The sequence below is a fragment of the Littorina saxatilis genome, unplaced genomic scaffold, assembly GCF_037325665.1.
Source record: "Littorina saxatilis isolate snail1 unplaced genomic scaffold, US_GU_Lsax_2.0 scaffold_385, whole genome shotgun sequence".
Taxonomy (NCBI): domain Eukaryota; kingdom Metazoa; phylum Mollusca; class Gastropoda; order Littorinimorpha; family Littorinidae; genus Littorina; species Littorina saxatilis.
This window is the reverse complement of record NW_027127022.1, coordinates 1-19,759: the sequence shown is the minus strand read 5'-3', so window position 1 is coordinate 19,759 and position 19,759 is coordinate 1. Positions and strand designations below refer to the sequence as shown.

Below are 19,759 nucleotides of genomic sequence, written 5' to 3'. Positions count from 1 at the left end.
AATCACAAAAACATATAAATATATAATATTCCGATTAAAAACAAGCTCAGAAAAAAATTATGGTTGAATTTAAATTTCCGAAATCGTTTTAAAAACAATGCTATCCTATTCCTGGTCGATTCTTGATTCCAAAAACATATAGATATGTTATGTTTGGATTAAAAACACGCTCAGAAAGTTAAAACGAAGAGAGGTACAGTAAAGCGTGCTATGCAGCACAGCGCAACCCGCTACCGCGCTAAACAGGCTCGTCACTTTCACTGCCTTTTGCACTAGCGGCGGACTACGGTCATTGTGAAAAAATGCAGTGCGTTCAGTTTCATTCTGTGAGTTCCACAGCTTGACTAAATGTAGTAATTTCGCCTTCCGCGACTTGTTTTCTTTTATGTTTGAAGATACATATGTTACAGTAAATTCATCAAACCAGTACATTTGTAAATTTACTGAAATTTTCGGTAAATTTGTAAATTTCCTGGGTGTCAAACTCAGTAAATTTGTAAATTTCCTGAATTTTTCAGTAAATTGGTAAATTTACGGAGTGAATTTACAAATTGACTGGTTTGATGAATTTACTGTAACACATATAGCATAGTCTTGTATGTCTGATGGTATTTGATGTTGATGTCTGATGTTGTTGTCAGTTCATATATGTACCAAAAGGAAATAAAACCATGTTGATAAAAAAAAAGTATGTGAAGGAGTGGTGAACTATTGAGGAATCCTCGTTTCGTACCCAATCTGAAAACTTCATACCACCGTTTGAATACCCTTAAGCCAATGCTTCCTTCCACCTACAACTTGTCAACAAGAAAGAACGCGTCCACTCCGTCCGCAAAGTTTACCACCTCATCCCCGTCTGCCACCCAATTTCTTGAATTGTTGCTGCTGTCAGTAGGCCGGTTCTGCAAATCGAGTGCAAGGTACATTTGGTGGCTTGCATTTGGTCTGCACATAAGGCTAGTTACAATATCGCAAGATTGTTTTTCATTTGATATGTTAATAACACATAAGGTTCTGCCGATATTGACAACAATGTATATATTGATGCTTTTGTGGATAACAATTATGGGCTTGATAACCGTTCTACAAATTGACTGTAAGGGCACATTTGGTGGCTTACAATAGGTCTGTAGATGGTGTAGATTTATTACCATGGAAGGGAATGCCCATTGTTCATCTTTGTTACTGGCATGTGCTGTCTGAAAACAATGCACATGTTGGGTTTTGGTTTGTTTGTTTGGTTTGCGATACTTATTAAGGCGCACGGTAACCTTATACAAATTCACTGTACGTAAGGGTACATTTGGTGGCTTACAGTGGGTCTGCAGACAGGGCAGCTGATTGCTAAGAAAGGTGTTTTTGACTCACATGCGAAGCAAAAGTGAGTCTATGTACTCACCCGAGTCGTCCGTCCGTCCGTCCGGAAAACTTTAACGTTGGATATTTCTTGGACACTATTCAGTCTATCAGTACTCGTTATGGCTCGTTACTCCCCCGGCTCGTTACTCCCCCTTAGGGTTAGGGTTAGGGTTAGCGTTAGGTTAGGGTTAGTAACAAGCCGGGGGAGTAACGAGCCGGGGGAGTAACGATACGGGGGAGTAACGAGATGCTCCCCTTTATAATAACAAAATAGCTATTCTGATGGACACGTGGGGGAATTCGGGGGCTGTGATTGGATGGTCTCTTCCGATCATCAAAGCATAATGCTACGGAAGTCGGCCATTTTTGCCAATATCCAAAAGCATATTGGCAATAACAAAGACGCATGGTTCCGGTTTACCCATCTGTACCACACGATGTTTTAATCAACAACAGCATACACTGACAACTTGAAATTCTTCTCGGGAATGTTTTTCAGCTTTACAAATGTCGATAGCATACATTTTTCTGCTAACTTCCCGATGAAACAGGACTAAATCAATTATTTTCTGTCCCTAAACACCACAAAATGCCCAAAGTCGAAAGATGTAGTACAAACAGGGGAGTAAAACGGAACAGCCGTTTTTGTGTGCCTGTGTCAGTTGCCGACTGACACAAACTTTCGCATTCGGCTTTTCTTATCTCGTAACTCCACACTAAATACCCCACTTCCCCTCTGAAGTATTGATGTACAACCCATGGCACTAACATTCATGAAGTCGTTTATAACTGAGGTTGAAAAATTCGCTGCCGTCTGCTCGCGATTAGCTGTTCTCTTCTCCTCCCCTTGTTGCATCCTAGTTCTTCAGTTGTTTCTAGTTTTCCGTTTATGTTGTGTTTTGGTCTTCTTCATAAGTAGTCTTGTTCAAAATTAAAAAAACTCAAACTTCTTTTTGTTGTATTCGAATAAACTAATAAAAAGCTGTTTAACAGCTGAGTTGTCAAAATCGAGATTTTTTCCAAAGTCAGTGTGGCGCCTGCGCAAAACTAATGCGCATCGACGCAAAAACTGTCATTGTGTAAGTTTGGAACAACAAAATAATCAAGGTCAGAACAGCTATATAATCGCTATTGTGTTTTCAGCGTAGCAATAGGGTCCGATATTTAGACTCGAACAAGTATAATGCGACTCGTCTTCGACTCGTCGGCATTATACTTGTCTCGTCTAAATATCGGACCCTATTGCTACGCTGAAAACACAATAGCTGTTAACGTTGCCTGCATGATGATTATGTATTCGAACAATTGGGTGCTAAACAGTATGCATTTTTTTAATGATGGTATGTATAAATACGTTGGTTTTCTCAAAAATGCAGCGGCAACGACAACATTCGCAATCACAGTGTTGGCTGGTTCATAGTATGATTCTGTGAAGTGGTTGCCTTCCTTGGGTTGTTAGCACACACAATTTCAGAACATAAATGGGTTTTTGGGAAACCATAAAAGAACAAGAACAGGAACAAGAAAACCACTCTCTTCACTGTCCTCATAGCAGGGGTAACCACCGACAAAGGATCTCAGTTTCCCATTTGTGTGAATTGCTGAAGCAATATTGCTGATCATTTTAGTGATTCTTTGGAGATTCGTTTGATCTTGTTATCGCGCTCTATCGGCAACTCCTTCGTTTGTAATAACGAAAACAAATGTACGCCAAGCGGACAGCATTAGCACAGGGCTTTGTTGCCACAATGCTGCGAAAGGGGATAAAAAAACAACGCGGGTTAGGGGTAGTCCCATATTAATTGGTGCTCCCATCGGGTCGCCTTCACGCGGCGGGAGTGTTTCCACAGAGCTACCCCACCCCTTTACTTCTCTTCTTTTGTCTTATTTCTGCCTTACCAGTCCTTTCACCTATATTTCCTTCCAAGAAAACTCTCCCTACTATTCCCTGCAGTTTTCCAATTCTTTTCTTGTTGTCTTATTTCTACCTGACTGGATCCATCACCTTTATTTCACTTACCAAAAGTCTTCTTTTCCACATCCTTATTTCTCTGCACCCCGCATGTCGTAAGAGGCGACTAACGGATTCTGTTTCTCCTTTTACCCTTGTTAAGTGGTTCTTGTATAGAATATAGTCAATGTTTGTAAAGATTTTAGTCAAGCAGTATGTAAGAAATGTTTAGTCCTTTGTACTGGAAACTTGCATTCTCCCAGTAAGGTCATATATTGTACTACGTTGCATGCCCCTGGAGCAAATTTTTGATTAGTGGTGAACAAGAAACACTGAACAGGTGGCTCTATCCCATCTCCCCCCTTTCCCCTATCCCATCTCCCCCCTTTCCCTCGTCGCGATATAACCTTCGTGGTTGAAAACGACGTTAAAGGCATATGTACGCGCTCCTGTGTTTACAAAGTGTAGTTTGCCCATAATCGATGTCAAACGCACCATAAGACCATATAATGACGATATGTCACCATGCGCGGACCATAATACATGCATTACAGCTGGTTCTAGCCTCTGAAAAAGTGAGGATGTCAACAAAGCCGCGGTGTTAGCTCCCTTGCATCAACGTTACATGTGTTGCCAAATCTATAAATAGGACGATCCAGATCAAAATGAAAACTAACATATCTCAACATTGAAGGGGTCCTAGACCACAATATTTTGCAGGGAACTTAATTTAGCATGTCTCCAGCTGTTGGTAAAGCAATTAATAATAATAATAATAATAAAGTGTATTTATATTGCGCCTATCCCTTACAAAAAACAAAAATATTTGGCTCTAAGCGCATTACAACATGTGTAGGGACTTGGTACAATCAAGTCTGACAAATACAATAACACAATATACAGTCGGTCTCTTGGGTAAAAATGGAAAAAGCAGCTTCGACATTTAAACACTGCTACTAAAAAATCCTCTAACAATGCATACTGCTTTACAATATAAAATATGCATTTATGTATAAATAGGAATTTAAAAAGGTTCTTATGATAAAAACTAACTAGCGAACGACGAAGAAGAAGAAGAATAAAACAATCAATGTCAATGTATAACAAGTCATTCAACGTAAATGGCTAAAGAACAACAACAAAGCAATGATGATAAAACAGTTATACTCAATGGCTAATAACGAGGCAGAACTAAATAGTATCGACACAAGATTAAAACAAAACATATTCCTGGAGACACATTTATACATGTATCAAATAAAAATATACAAAATACAGCCCTCGCACACTCGCACACACACGCCAAGGCACGTGTAGTCGCACTCATACACCGCGACAGCTATCGCGCGCACGTACAAGGAACAAAAACACGGAAATAAACAAGGAAACAGGCACATGAAACAGCAACCCGTCCCCAGCCGGCCCACAGCGCGCTACGATGGCAAGTGACCCCTCTCCTCAATGTGGCAGATACTGAACAGGCTAGGCGTCGAAGTATTGCCGGAAGAGGTGTGTTTTTAGAGAGGACTTGAAGGAGAGGAGAGAGGTAGAAAGGCGGACAGACATGGGCAGAGAGTTCCAAATAGAGGGAGCTGTGTAGATAAAGGCGCGCTTGCCGAAAGCGTTCAGTTTGATGCGTGGGACAACAAGGTGCCCTGCGTCAGCGGATCTGAGGTTGCGTGTGGGGACGTGTGGCTTTAAGAGCGAAGACAGGTAAGAAGGGGCAGAGTCGTCGTGAAGGCTACGGTAACACAGGGTAGCTATTTTATATGTTATGCGTGCTTTGATTGGTAGCCAGTGAAGGGTCATGAGGAGAGGGGTGACATGGTAGCCAGTGAAGGTTCATGAGGAGAGGGGTGACATGGTCGCGCTTGCGCTTGCGCAGCACAAGACGTGCTGCATTGTTCATGATGCGCTGTAGGCGGTCTAGCTTGGCGTCTGGGAGGCCGGCTAGGAGCGAGTTGCAGTAGCACAAGGCGTGCTGCATTGTTCATGATGCGCTGTAGGCGGTCTAGCTTGGCGTCTGGGAGGCCGGCTAGGAGCGAGTTGCAGTAACACAAGGCGTGCTGCATTGTTCATGATGCGCTGTAGGCGGTCTAGCTTGGCGTCTGGGAGGCCGGCTAGGAGCGAGTTGCAGTAGCACAAGGCGTGCTGCATTGTTCATGATGCGCTGTAGGCGGTCTAGCTTGGCGTCTGGGAGGCCGGCTAGGAGCGAGTTGCAGTAGCACAAGGCGTGCTGCATTGTTCATGATGCGCTGTAGGCGGTCTAGCTTGGCGTCTGGGAGGCCGGCTAGGAGCGAGTTGCAGTAGCACAAGACGTGCTGCATTGTTCATGATGCGCTGTAGGCGGTCTAGCTTGGCGTCTGGGAGGCCGGCTAGGAGCGAGTTGCAGCACAAGACGTGCTGCATTGTTCATGATGCGCTGTAGGCGGTCTAGCTTGGCGTCTGGGAGGCCGGCTAGGAGCGAGTTGCAGTAATCCAGTCTCGTCAAAATAAAAGCCGAAACCAGTGTCTTGGTTGCGTCGAGGGAAAGAAGGTGTCTGATTTGGCTAATCCTCCGCATTTCAAGAAAGGCGGTTCTGCAGAGTGAGTTGATGTGGGCGTCCATTGACAGGCTACTGTCAAGGTGGACACCCAGGTTTTTGACTCACATGCGAAGCAAAAGTGAGTCTATGTACTCACCCGAGTCGTCCGTCCGTCCGTCCGGACGTCCGTCCGGACGTCCGTCCGGACGTCCGTCCGTCCGTCCGGAAAACTTTAACGTTGGATATTTCTTGGACACTATTCAGTCTATCAGTACCAAATTTGGCAAGATGGTGTATGATGACAAGGCCCCAAAAAACATACATAGCATCTTGACCTTGCTTCAAGGTCAAGGTCGCAGGGGCCATAAATGTTGCCTAAAAAACAGCTATTTTTCACATTTTTCCCATTTTCTCTGAAGTTTTTGAGATTTAATACCTCACCTATATATGATATATAGGGCAAAGTAAGCCCCATCTTTTGATACCAGTTTGGTTTACCTTGCTTCAAGGTCAAGGTCACAGGAGCTCTTCAAAGTTGGATTGTATACATATTTTGAAGTGACCTTGACCCTGAACTATGGAAGATAACTGTTTCAAACTTAAAAATTATGTGGGGCACATGTTATGCTTTCATCATGAGACACATTTGGTCACATATGATCAAGGTCAAGGTCACTTTGACCCTTATGAAATGTGACCAAAATAAGGTAGTGAACCACTAAAAGTGACCATATCTCATGGTAGAAAGAGCCAATAAGCACCATTGTACTTCCTATGTCTTGAATTAACAGCTTTGTGTTGCATGACCTTGGATGACCTTGACCTTGGGTCAAGGTCACATGTATTTTGGTAGGAAAAATGTGTAAAGCATGTGAGTCGTATGGGCTTTGCCCTTCTTGTTCACTTTGCTGCTGAATGTGACTGTGGTATCAGAAAGCGTAATTAGCGTGTATAGTCATCGAGTACATATGCCTTTAAACACCAAACAAAGAAAGAAAGAAAGATATTAATTGGTTGGGACGATAAAGAATTTACCCGATGCTCCCCAGCATGTCGTAAGAGGCGACTAACGGATTCTGTTTCTCTTTTTACCCTTGAGGCACAGTGCAGCTCACAGCCTTCGTTTTGCGTTTTTGTTGCAGCTGAGTGTATTTACAGTTCAAAAATCCTCCTATGGTAGCAAAACAAACCCAAAACTACCCAACGACGACATCTGTGAAGCTTGACAGTTGGCTTGTTCACGCGAGTGCATAAATTAACCTAGTTATTACGTGGTGTTTGGTCGGAGTTCGATTCAACTGAGTGATTCCGGCCTCCATTTTGTTTTACACAAACTCATAATGATGTCTGACATAGTTTGCTACTTGTGACGTGTCTTTTTGTGCATGATGTGGTGACCTGATCTAAATTAACCCTTAGGCTGGTTGTCGCGACATATGTCGCGCTACTTTACGTATACTGTCACCTGGTTGTCACGACATATGTCGCGCTACTGGCTCAGTCTGTTTGGTCGTTTCCGATTACCTCCCATGGATGCGAAAACCTATATGACCGTTTTTATATTTAGTCAAGTTTTGACTAAATATTTTAACATCGAGGGGGAATCGAAACGAGGGTCGTGGTGTATGTGCGTGCGTGTGTGTGTGCGTGCGCGTGTGTGTGTGTGTGTGTGTGTGTGTGTGTGTGTGTGTGTGTGTGTAGAGCGATTCAGACTAAACTACTGGACCGATCTTTATGAAATTTGACATGTGAGTTTCTGGGTATGAAATCCCCGAACGTTATTTTCATTTTTTTGATAAATGTCTTTGATGACGTCATATCCGGCTTTTCGTGAAAGTTGAGGCGGCACTGTCACGCCCTCATTTTTCAACCAAATTGGTTCAAATTTTGGTCAAGTAATCTTCGACGAAGCCCGGGGTTCGGTATTGCATTTCAGCTTGGTGGCTTAAAAATTAATTAATGACTTTGGTCATTAAAAATCGGAAAATTGTAAAAAAAAAATAAAAATTTATAAAACGATCCAAATTTACGTTTATCTTATTCTCCATCATTTGCTGATTCCAAAAACATATAAATATGTTATATTCGGATTACAAACAAGCTCTGAAAATTAAATATATAAAAATTATTATCAAAATTAAATTGTCCAAATCAATTTAAAAACACTTTCATCTTATTTATTGTCGGTTCCTGATTCCAAAAACATATAGATATGATATGTTTGGATTAAAAACACGCTCAGAAAGTTAAAACAAAGAGAGGTACAGAAAAGCGTGCTATCCTTCTTAGCGCAACTACTACCCCGCTCTTCTTGTCAATTTCACTGCCTTTGCCATGAGCGGTGGACTGACGATGCTACGAGTATACGGTCTTGCTGAAAAATGGCAGCTACTTGACTAAATATTGTATTTTGGCCTTACGCGACTTGTTATACTTAATGCAGTTCTGATTTTTACATTTATTCTCTCATGACGAAATGTTGAATTTTAGCCGAGCCGAGGATAGTGGTGTGTGTGTGTGTCTGTATGTGTGTTTTCATGTTAATGTGTGTGTGTGTTTGAATGTGTGTGTGTGTTAGTGAGAGTGTATGTATGTGTGTGTTAGTGCGTGTGTGTGTGTGTGTGCGCGCGCGCGTGTGTGTATGTGTGTGTGTGTGTGTGTGCGCGCGCGCGCGCGCGCGCGCGTGTGTGTATGTGTGTATGTGTGTGTGTGTGTATGTGTTTATGGGTGGATACCTCGACTCCCGCGTGAAATTTTGGGCTTTTCTTCGACATTAAATTTTACCTCGACGTCCAAATAAAACATGTCTTCAAAATCACTCAAAAATAACTATGGAGGCTTGAAATAAGGTTAAATACATATAAATAATTTAATTTGACCTTATTTTTACAATTTAGCAAAATGTCAAGATAAAACACACTTTTAGTTACTTTTTGTGTTTTGTGTATGTCCGGATTTAACACCAGTAACAATCCCTGTTCACACACACTTTTTTTCGCAGTTCAACACGATATTATTTTTTTTATTTTTTTTTTTTTAATCATTGTACACACTGCAAAAAAAAAAAAAAAAAAAAAAAAAAAAAAATTATTTGTACACACTATATAAAAAAAAATTAAAAAATTTAATTATTGTACACACTGCCAAAAAAAAAAAAAAAATAAAATTATTTGTAGAAAAAAAATAAATGAAAAATAAAAAAATAAAAAAAATAAAAATGAAGGATATCAAAAAAGAATAAAAATCGATGGTTAAATTTGTGCACAAGTTTACAACACGTAACCCTAGCCCCATTTTGAATTTCTTTCTTTCTTTATTTGGTGTTTAACGTCGTTTTCAACCACGAAGGTTATATGGCGACGAGGGAAAGGGGGGAGATGGGATAGGGGAAAGGGGGGAGATGGGATAGAGCCACTTGTTAAGTGTTTCTTGTTCACAAAAGCACCAATCAAAAAATTGCTCCAGGGGCTTGCAACATAGTACTATATATGACCTTACTGGGAGAATGCAAGTTTCCAGTACAAAGGACCAAACATTTCTTACATACTGCCTGACCAAAATCCTCACAAACATTGACCACACTCTATACAAGAACCACTTAACAAGGGTAAAAGGAGAAAGAGAATCCGTTAGTCGCCTCATACGACATGCGGGGCGCAGAGAAATAAGGATGTGGAAAAGAAGACTTTTGGTAAGTGAAATAAAGGTGATGGATCCAGTCAGGTAGAAATAAGACAACAAGAAAAGAATTGGAAAACTGCAGGGAAAAGTAGGGAGAGTTTTCTTGGAAGGAAATATAGGTGAAAGGGCTGGTATTTTGTTTATTTGTTGCTTAACGTCCAGCCGACTACGCAGAGCCATATCAGGACGAGGAAGGGGGGGATGAAGGGGGCCACTTGTCAAGCGATTCCTGTTTACAAATGCACTAACCCATTACTTGTGTCCCAGCAGGCTTTAGTAAAACTAAATTAATACCTACTGGAAGATTACCAGTTTCCAGTATGTTAAAATAGGCTTAACCTATCTACTGCTGGACTTACATCAGAACACTAACAGATTAAACTATACATGAATCGCGAGACAAGCGGCAAGAGAAGAGATTTTTGGAAAAAATGGTGAATGAGCAAGAAGGCAGAAAAAAGAAAAGAATTCATGAAGAAAAAGAGAGCATGACAGGAAAGAGGAACCAAAAATCTACCTAACAGCAAACTAGAAAGCTCCTGCGGTTCCAAAAACAGGAGGGGCCTTTAATTTCATAACCGCAGTGCCCCACTGCGGGAGAAAGGACTGGTAAGGCAGAAATAAGACAAAAGAAGAGAAGAAACAGAACCGTTAGTCGCCTCTTACGACATGCTGGGTAGCATCGGGTAAATTCTTTCTAGTCCCAACCAATATGGGACTCCCCCATACCCGCGGGGGGTCCATTTTGAATTATGGTACGAAGAAAGGTAAACATTATGACACTCGTTGCAAATGAAAAATATGGTTAAATCTAATGATTTTTGTCCTGTTATATGTTCAGTGCGTGTTACATCAAATAAATATTCTAAGGCCTCCAAAAAAAATATATAAATAAAAAAAATTTAAAAGCTAGACTTTGAATTCAAACTAATATTTTTTGTCATTTTTTTGTTTCCTGACACATATTTGATTTTTTACTAAAGGCACAGTGCAGCTCACAGCCTTCGTTTTGCATTTTTGTTGCAGCTGAGTGCATTTACAGTTCAAAAATCCTCCTATTGTAGTAAAACAAACCCAAAACTACCCTTCGACGACATCTGTGATGCTCGACAGTTTCTTGTTCACGCGAGTGCATAAATTAACCTAATTATTACATGGTGTTTGGTCGGAGTTCGATTCAACTGAGTGATTCCGGCCTCCATTTTGTTTTACACAAACTCATGATGATGTCTGACATAGTTTGCTAGTGACATGTCTTTTAGTGCATGATGTGGTGATCTACCTGATCTAAATTTAGATCAAAAAATAGGTCAAGACCAGCCGGGTCCGAGTACGAAATTAATTCGCAAACAAAATCGCAGTTCTTGACTCTTTGGGTGCAAGTCAATGAAACTTGGTAGTTCTTCTAACGGACAGCTGCCTGAGGTATGACTAAGAGCCCCAGGGGCTCCGTGCACCTGAATTTGACAAGTTCAGTACCTTTAAGCTTTGTAACAACAGTTAGGTTTAGTAAACCAAGATAACATTTTATATGATAAAAGCAGCATGCGACATTCTCTTTGTTGTTGCTGTATGTTGTTGTTGATATTTTTTTGTTCATTGTGGTGGATTGGGATGAGTGTTTTAAAAGAGGCCAACCTGAGGTTCTGCATTTATGTGCTTGGGACCTTAATTCACAAAAATACTTTCTTAGAACTGCCAAAGAAAATAAATTTGATGTTGTGGTGAGAGAGGTTGTTGTTTATTTTGTCATCCATTTTCCTTCAAATATCATACATATATATACATGTATCACCACTCTGCCACTATGAGTATGATTTGATGGTTTTGTGTTTACCCGACACCAAAAATGTGAGTAACCTGTACTTTTGTTTTGAAAACCACAATTGCCTTTCATATGACAACACATTGCCTGTGTCTGCTACAGTGGAACACCCTCTTTAGACTTTATTTTGGAAAATAAGATCATAGAATTTCTCAGGGCATATACATGTTCAGACATTGTCGACAAGGAAATCTGAACAAAGCAAGGGCTGAAATGGGATTAGGAAAGGGGGGAGAGGGGGTGTCTGTAATAGGAAGGGGGCTGGAGGGGGAGGGGGGTCTAAAAGGGGTTCCACTGTAAATAGACGAGATTTCATACACGAGACAATGATTACAAATGCCAACAACTATTCCAGAATGGGAAGTTAAAAATAGTATCTTGGTAAGTTTGAATCCACTTGCCACAAATTCCTCGACATTATTCATCGTATTGTAACCGAAGCAACCATATCGATATCCGGCGGACATATTGACTTATTGTCGGAATTTGGGGCGAGACTTTTGATTCAAAACGAACACAATGAGATTAGGTTTAAAAACATTCCTATAAAATAAACTCCATTAAATAGAGGAGCAATACTTGTGAGGCATAAACAGTGTTTAATGCCAAAAATGTCCCCCCCCCCCCCCCCCCCAATATTTTGGAGTCAAGCGGGGTTTGCTTTTTACAGCGTTTCGGTTTTTCGTTACATCTGCAAAGTGGCCGACTGCGAACGTTATCAGTTCATTGGAATGACTCTCTAACAAAGTTAGCTACTGCGAGAGAGTAGGGAAGAGCGAACCTTTGCATACTAACCAGTCTAACCAGAGGTAAGTTTTCATGTTTCATTCTTTTATTTAGAGTTTGCTGTGTGTACTCGTTTGCCGCAATGTGTCACTCACTCTCTGTAGTCTGTCAGTGTCATGCGTCATTATCAACATCCTCAAAGAGTCTAACTCTAAGTCAAACCACAGGCAGAAGGTATCGTTCACTGGACCACTACTTTCATAGAAAGACTACAAGGTATGTCACTCAGCTTCGAGTCGTCTGTGTTCTTGGAGTCGCTTCCTGCGGACAAATTTTTTGTTCAAGACGGTTGGCCTCTTCCCACAGTCTGTGTAAGGTCAAATAAATACAGTTGAATGATTGTTTTAACTATATGTACCTTTAATTTTCAGCTGCCGTACGCTGCAGGTTGTTTCTTTTGACGAAGCAAAGATATATCTGAAAGGACACACTAAAAATCTCTCTGAAAAACCTTGATATTCAGTTCCAATAATGGCGTAGCATAAGCTATACTGGTGCCCAGACCGCGGAAAACAGAATAATCCACATTGCAGAGCAAAAGCGCACAATCCAGAAAACCAGGGCAGCCACAACCCCAACAGCTGAACACTCGCATGCGGAACGGGAATCCTGGCCCGGACAAGCTTATCAGTTATCTACTGGACAGACTAGAGATCCAAGCATACCATGAGCCTGCGGTCATCTTCCAAAACAAAGGACGAACAACATTTACAATGAAGGTAAATCTTCTGGTTGTTTATGTTGGAGCTACACATAGCTCATTGATTAACAACAATATGTGGAGACAAGTCTCACTGTATAACCATTGAGTGGCAAACATATGCTTGTATATTTTATGAGTGGCACAATCCTGGTCAAAATTCAGTATGCTTCAGACAGTGATGCTTATCATATTGAACTAGGAAGATAGTGACTTTGCTGGTCATCATTGACATTGATCTAAATTAACCAATCAGTGCTTTATAAACAATTTTAAACTAGAACATTTGGAATTAATGGCGTTTAATTCAGAGGAATTTCTATCAATTTCCTCTCAACATCGTCAATTACTTAAGTTTGTGTGTAAGATAACCATAATCTTATTGTTTTGCTATACTAACTATCAATCACTGTAGTTTTATTTACTACGTTGTGTTGTGGGTTTTTTCAGGTATTATGTTCTAAACTTTGTTGCTTATTATTGTACTATCGTTTTAGGGTCACAGTTATTTTACAAATATCATCTTCTAGTTTTGGTTTTGTGCTCAGCTGTTAGTGTGCCTCGCATTTCTCGCTTAGGTTGTCTCCCCCTTTTTGTAAACTCATATTTTTTAATTAGCATTTTTGGTTATTTGGTACGTCTGGTCATCTTATAACAAAAATGTCATTGAACTGAAAAAAGAAATAATAACTTAGTTTCATATTTGAACATTTGGCAGTATGTTTCTTGTGAGCCAGAAAGATCTCACCAGGAACCCAACCTTTACCCAGTTAATTCTACACATTAAAATTTAAATGGAAAATTACGAAACACATAAGAACATGCAACTAAATACACACTGGCAGTACTTGTTATCTACAATCAATTGATATACGGTATACGACACATCCTTGAAACACATAGAACAGTTCTCAAGAAAGAACATTGGCAATTTCCAGTCTTTTTTGTGTTGCAGACATGCAGTGATCACCACCACATTGACCTCCGTCCTCGTCTTCACTCTCCGACAAGTCAATGTCGTCCTCGTCCACGCCATTTTCTATGATAAAGTTATGTAGGACACATGCTGAAAAAATTAACATTGGAACTTCACGGATGTTCGTCATCTTGAGATCCTTCAGTCTGCGGAATTTTCCTTTCAACAAACCAATAGCCCGCTCCACGTCAACTCTTGTCCTTGCCTGGGCTCTGTTGTAGGCAGTTTCCACAGGGGTCAGATGGCCGTTGTCGCGGAATGGAACCAGCAGGTACTTGCGGAGACTGAGGGTAGGCCGAGTCCCAGATCATATGGTACTCTGGAGGCAGCTTACTTGCGTCAGACTCCAACACTCCATAGAGATCTGAGTTGGGGAAAACTCGGCTGTCATGCACGGACCCAGTGTAACCCGTAAACACATCCAGAAAGAGGAGGTCTTTGTCGCATACAACCTGAAACAAGTCGCGTAAATCAATATAAAAATAATCTATCAGCCTGAAACTAAAAACCAACCACAACAGAGGCTACATGTATATCCTAATGCTTCGCTAGCCTAAACCATAAGACTGAGCTGACCACAGCTCCTCTCTGCAGAACATGCGAATGAGGTGCCTACTGTCCCATATAATTCATTTATCATTGAGTGCATTTTCAGCGTAACCATGACATGCATATGAAATGATAACGAATAATAAAAAAAAATCATGTCTTTGAAGCTGGTAAACATCCCCATTATCACACCGGGGACTGTGTTCCGCCTTATTTCAGCCGGGCTCGTTGTTACTCCGTTTTCAGCCAGGCTCAGTGTCACGCAAACGAAAGTGTCTTCATAAAAACACAAACTATGACTTTCACACTGATTTAAGCTAAAATTGATGAATGTCAGTAGAAAGAAGAATAATTGTTTTCTTTGTAGACAGCTAAAAACGTCTTTTGCTTACCTGGTTAATTGACAATAGCCAAATGGAAGGCATGCATGCGGTTTTTTTAGTGAACAAGAAGAGCAAACGCTCGATCAAGTCACTTTCGCAGTTCTGAATATTATATGAGGCATCAGATGGACAGGAAGAAATTGCTATTCACAACACAATGAGTCACGTTCACATAAAATTTGAGCCCGGTCACTTTTATAGTTTCCGAGAAAAGCCCAACGTTAAGTTGTGTGTTGCCGAACAGAAAAGGCTAGTTATCTCCCTTGTTTTTCTGATAACGTTCGCAAAAGGCTACAGATGTAAATACTTTGATGTAAAGAATAATCCTACAAAGTTTCAATCACATCCGATGAACTTTGTCAAAGATATAAAATGTCTAATTTTTCCTTTGACGCTGACCTGTGACCTTGAAAAAGGTCAAAGGTCAACGAAACCATCGTTAAAGTGTAGAGGTCATTGGAGGTCACGACTAAACAAAATATGAGCCCGATCGCTTTGATAGTTTCCGAGAAAAGTCCAACGTTAACTCTTACCAGTTCGGGGGTTTTAGGGCATATTTTACAGTGCTGTTGGTGCCTACTTGCCGAGTGGCTATCTGGGGTCATATTCTAAATGAAATATAGAAAGTTATATATCAAATGAAAGGAAAATGAATAAGCTTTTCATATTTGCAAAGAGAATTGTGCTATCTTTAAAGGTAAACATTTTTATGGGGGTGACAACATGATTTTTGTTGAAATTTGTACGCCCATTTTTTGGAACACGTGACAAACACAAAGAAGAAATTTTTTTTGTGTTCAGTTTATTTTAAATATGCTGCTAACTAGTCTGTTTGGGCATTCATTTTACATAACATAGCAAAGTTTTATAGAGTTTTGCTGATAAACAAAAAAGTTATTGTCACCTGAATACCCCCACCCAAATTTCAAAGTTGGACGTTTCATGCCTAAGGCCCCCCCCCAAAAAATATTCTGTTTACGGTATCCTGACTGACCCTATTTTTTCGCGCGACCCTAGACTTTTGTTTGGCATTTAATAAAAAAAAAAAATAATAATAAAAAAAAATTTGAAAAAAAAATTGAAAAAAAAAAAAAATTTGAAAAAAAATAAAAATTTGAAAAAAAAGGCTTTGTTTTTTGGCAAAATAACTTAAAAATATGTTTTGGAAAAATAAATTTTTTTTAAAAAAAAGTCCCGACCTACCGACCCTATTTTTTTTGCCTATGTTACCGTTAACAGACTTTTTTTTTGTTGCCTAATAATGCATTTCTATAACTAACTTATAACAAAAACCCAGCTTGTTTCAGTCATAAAGTGTGTCTTAAATATGAGTTTATCCACTGTCCGACCCATCCAATGTAAAAAAATAAAATAAAAAAATATATAATTAGATAATTGGTCAGTGGAAAACTACAGGGGGGGGCATCGTAAGCTTGCTTACGATGGGCAAGGGAGCGAACTGGTAAGAGTTAAGGTGGTGTCTACGGACTAACACTGACCGATTACATAGAGTCACATTTTCTCAAGTGACTCAAAAATGAAGGTTCAACGTACATTTCTCTCAAACATGGATTTGAACAACAAATATTCCTCTATTTTTACTATTTTGGGTAAAGCTATAATCATCTGTATCAATTGCGTGCTTCAATGCATCCTCACTATGTCATAAGAAGGAATCAAAACAAGCAAGTGGTGTACGTTTTGTTCCGCGCTGGGCCTCCTGCATTTTTGCACTGGGCTTGCTTTTGTTCTGGGTGTCCAGCGCGGAACAAAACTCGCCTGACATGGGTTTTGGTTTTACTTCTCGTGCCTCAACGCAGGTTCGGGAAAATGAATCAGCATAACAGCAAGAAACTATAGAACAAACTTATGACACAGAAAAACCATAACATGATACCATTGCTTATCATTTCTTCAGTTTGATCAGCTTTTTTGCCCAAAAAGCGACAACCCGCATGTATTTCAAGCCGATGGGGGTCACATAATAAACCTTGTCAGATAAAAATAACACCAATAGAGAGACAAATTACTTAGGTTAGTGCTAAAAACATCCGTTCCTGGAAATGAGTTTTTTTTTAGAAGACATAGTTTGTACTTTAGTGCAGACACTTACGTTTGCGTGACACCAAGCCCAGCTCAAAACGAAGTAACAACGAGCCCGGCTGAAATAAGGCGGAACACAGTCCCCGGTGTGATTATCCATGCTTAGTCAAGAAATGCTTGAACAAATTTTTAATAAATTTGATCAGAAAGTGCTGCCTCAACTTTCACTAAAAGCGGTATATGACATGTATCTAACAACAGGAAAAGAAAAGTCAGAGAAACGATGTGTAGGTACATTTTCATGATGGTTTTCTTGGAATAAATCCACACACCATCATAATTCATACTTGTCTGAACTCCCAATATCGGTTTAAACATTTAATATTTCTCACGTAAACCATCACAAATACTGTCAGGCTTTTACACACAGTACAAACACCCTTTCATTGAAACACTCACCCCTTGAGAACATAGGTGCTTTCCGTAAAAAGCGAGCAATTTTCACACAAAAATTGTTTTGCATGGTTTATCTTACCCCGGAGCCATCGACATCGTGAACTCTGTTATTCCACTTTCCCTTTTTGACAAAGCAGTCGTCAGGAATTTGAATGCGACTCGCTGTGAGCTTGTCTGCAATAGCACGTTATTATGTACCTCTGACTATGCACGAAACAAACGGCTGTGGTTCACAAGAACCCTCGTGATGACTTTTGACTATTCACAGGAATTGGCACACCTTACGTGAACCTGCTTCCGGGCGTTCCTTATTTTAACTTTAAATACTTCGAGTTTTAATGATCTTGTCTTGATGAAAAAATATTTATTTTATGATTTAAGAATGTTTGTGTAACACGCTGTCAATTTATTATTTAGATTTGAAAAGTTCGGTCTAGCGCCAAAACGCACCTCGGTCCGATTGTCTTGAAGACAATCCGCAACATTAAATCTTTGAAAATTACTCGCACAGCCTCTTTACGTAGGGCACCTAGGATGTTCCCTTTGGTGAGCGTGATGGTTTACGGGAGGCACACTTTGCCTTTAAATACTTGTCTTTAAATTCAAAAATTCAAATAGTGACTTAAAATTACAGTAGATTCCAAAATTTATGAAATGACACTGCTAGTGTTACTCCAGTATTTCAATAGGGAATAAATACACAGGCACCATAATGGTCAGGTCCTCCAACCTTTCAGTTCTGCCAACATTAACAATCCACCTATCTGAAACAGAAAGTGATCAAATCTGTTACCTGGAGATGCATCGCTGGGAAACCTTTGCGGCAGATGTACGCGTCGCTGTTCTCAACCCTGGTTCCTGGTATCTTTATGTAGGTCCCACCAATCGCTCCAACTACGCCGGGAAACCAGCTCTGGCTGCCCATTTCCCAGCTAATCGAGCCAGGTCACATCTTGGTGGCCACTGGATGACATCTCCTGTGAAGAACAGAAAATTGCATTAAAATATGCTGATCACAGTGTTAATTTTATTCAAATTTATCTGACAGTTTACCCATGTCTGTACTATTTACAATTAAAGTTACAGGTCTCCCAGTCCCAGCCACACGCCGGGGAAGTGTTACGACAGAAAAAATTGCCGTTTGTTACGATAGCATTCTGCAGTCCCATAGTCAACAAGTTTTCGAGCCCGAAAGGTGTGTAACTTCCAAACTAATAATTATTGTGGCGTAATTATCGAAGCCAGCAAAGTTTATTTGTTCTCAGCGGATTTATGAATGCATGAGGATTAACATGTTATCGATTTAATTTTTGAGGCTTCTGTTTTAGATTTGTGACAGTCGTATTTGTTGAAATTGTTTGATTTGGGGATTTCTTTTTAAATGGTGGAGATTACAAGAGGCTTGAAGCAACAACGGTCATTTGATCAGGTAATGTGATGTATCATAACTGAAATGCATCAATAGCAGTGTCCCAATATTGTGTTTGTGTCATCGGCTGAGGAAAAGAGCATGTGTATTTTTTTGGTACGCGTCGCCGTGCTAGCAGTTACGACCGCCAGCGATGCACTGATACGGCCGCCCCACTTTTCTGTTACGACCGCCGACTGTTTCGGCTACGGCAGCCGGCACTCATTTTATTCGTTTAATAATGTTATTGCCAAAGTTTATGACAGTTTGCAAACAAATATGAACGGGTTTCACTGCACATCGGTTGTGCACCGTCGTGTTATCAGGAATTTTGATTCCCTGCCCTCTTTTATTTAATATCGCATTCGTCACAGTTTATATCTAGAGTTGTTCTACTTCCAGTTAAGCGTGCACATAGTTTCAACGGGCATGTACATGACAAGTTCAAATGTCAATTGTCAAAATCAGTCGCTGAAAATCCAACTCGGTCTAAAAGACGGACACAAAGGAATCCCACTCACCAATTACTCGGGTGAGTCAGGGGGGAGATTGGGGTGGGGTGGGGGTTAATAACTAGGAGTCAAATTCAGATTAAAAAAAAGATTTGAACTGGGTATGCATTTCTGTTGTCAATATTTTTGAAGAAAAATGCCTCTCTACAAAACTTTGATTGTAATTAGTTACCTTGATGCGTCTATGAGTATGAGACACTGAACCGCCTAAATATCTTTCTTACCTGCACAATCTGTATATCCAGGACTTTCCCCAGTCCCTGTTCGATGAGAGTGTATGTGCCATATTTGGCACAGTGTCCTGGGCTATCTGACCGCCCATCACCAATCAGCTCTAGACTTCTTCCCTCGTCCTGAAGCTGCGAAATGAGCTCTGACTGCTCCCGTTTCCATTTTCTTTCCACTGTAGAAAAAATGAAGTGCCGCTGATGCCAGAAGAACGTGCTCTCCAAAATGTAACGCACATTGAGCAGGTAAAACAGCCGGAGAATTTTTTTCGGGCTGCAGCCAGAGAGCACAACAGCTGATGACAGGAGCAGGTTCCCGCAGGGCATCTGCTTTATGTACGGTTGGCTGGTCCACTCTCTGAAGAAACAGCACTTGGA

The 19,759-nt window shown here is 40.4% G+C and overlaps 1 long non-coding RNA gene across 1 annotated transcript; it reads right to left on the bottom strand.

Moving 5' to 3' along the window:
• Positions 1 to 8,680: 8,680 nt before the first annotated feature.
• LOC138955487 (uncharacterized) lies at positions 8,681 to 19,752 on the bottom strand. The gene is made up of 3 exons (XR_011452250.1): positions 19,379 to 19,752; positions 18,028 to 18,211; positions 8,681 to 14,255 (listed from the first exon to the last, which is right to left on the bottom strand). It is a non-coding gene; the product is annotated as an uncharacterized lncRNA (long non-coding RNA).
• Positions 19,753 to 19,759: the final 7 nt, after the last annotated feature.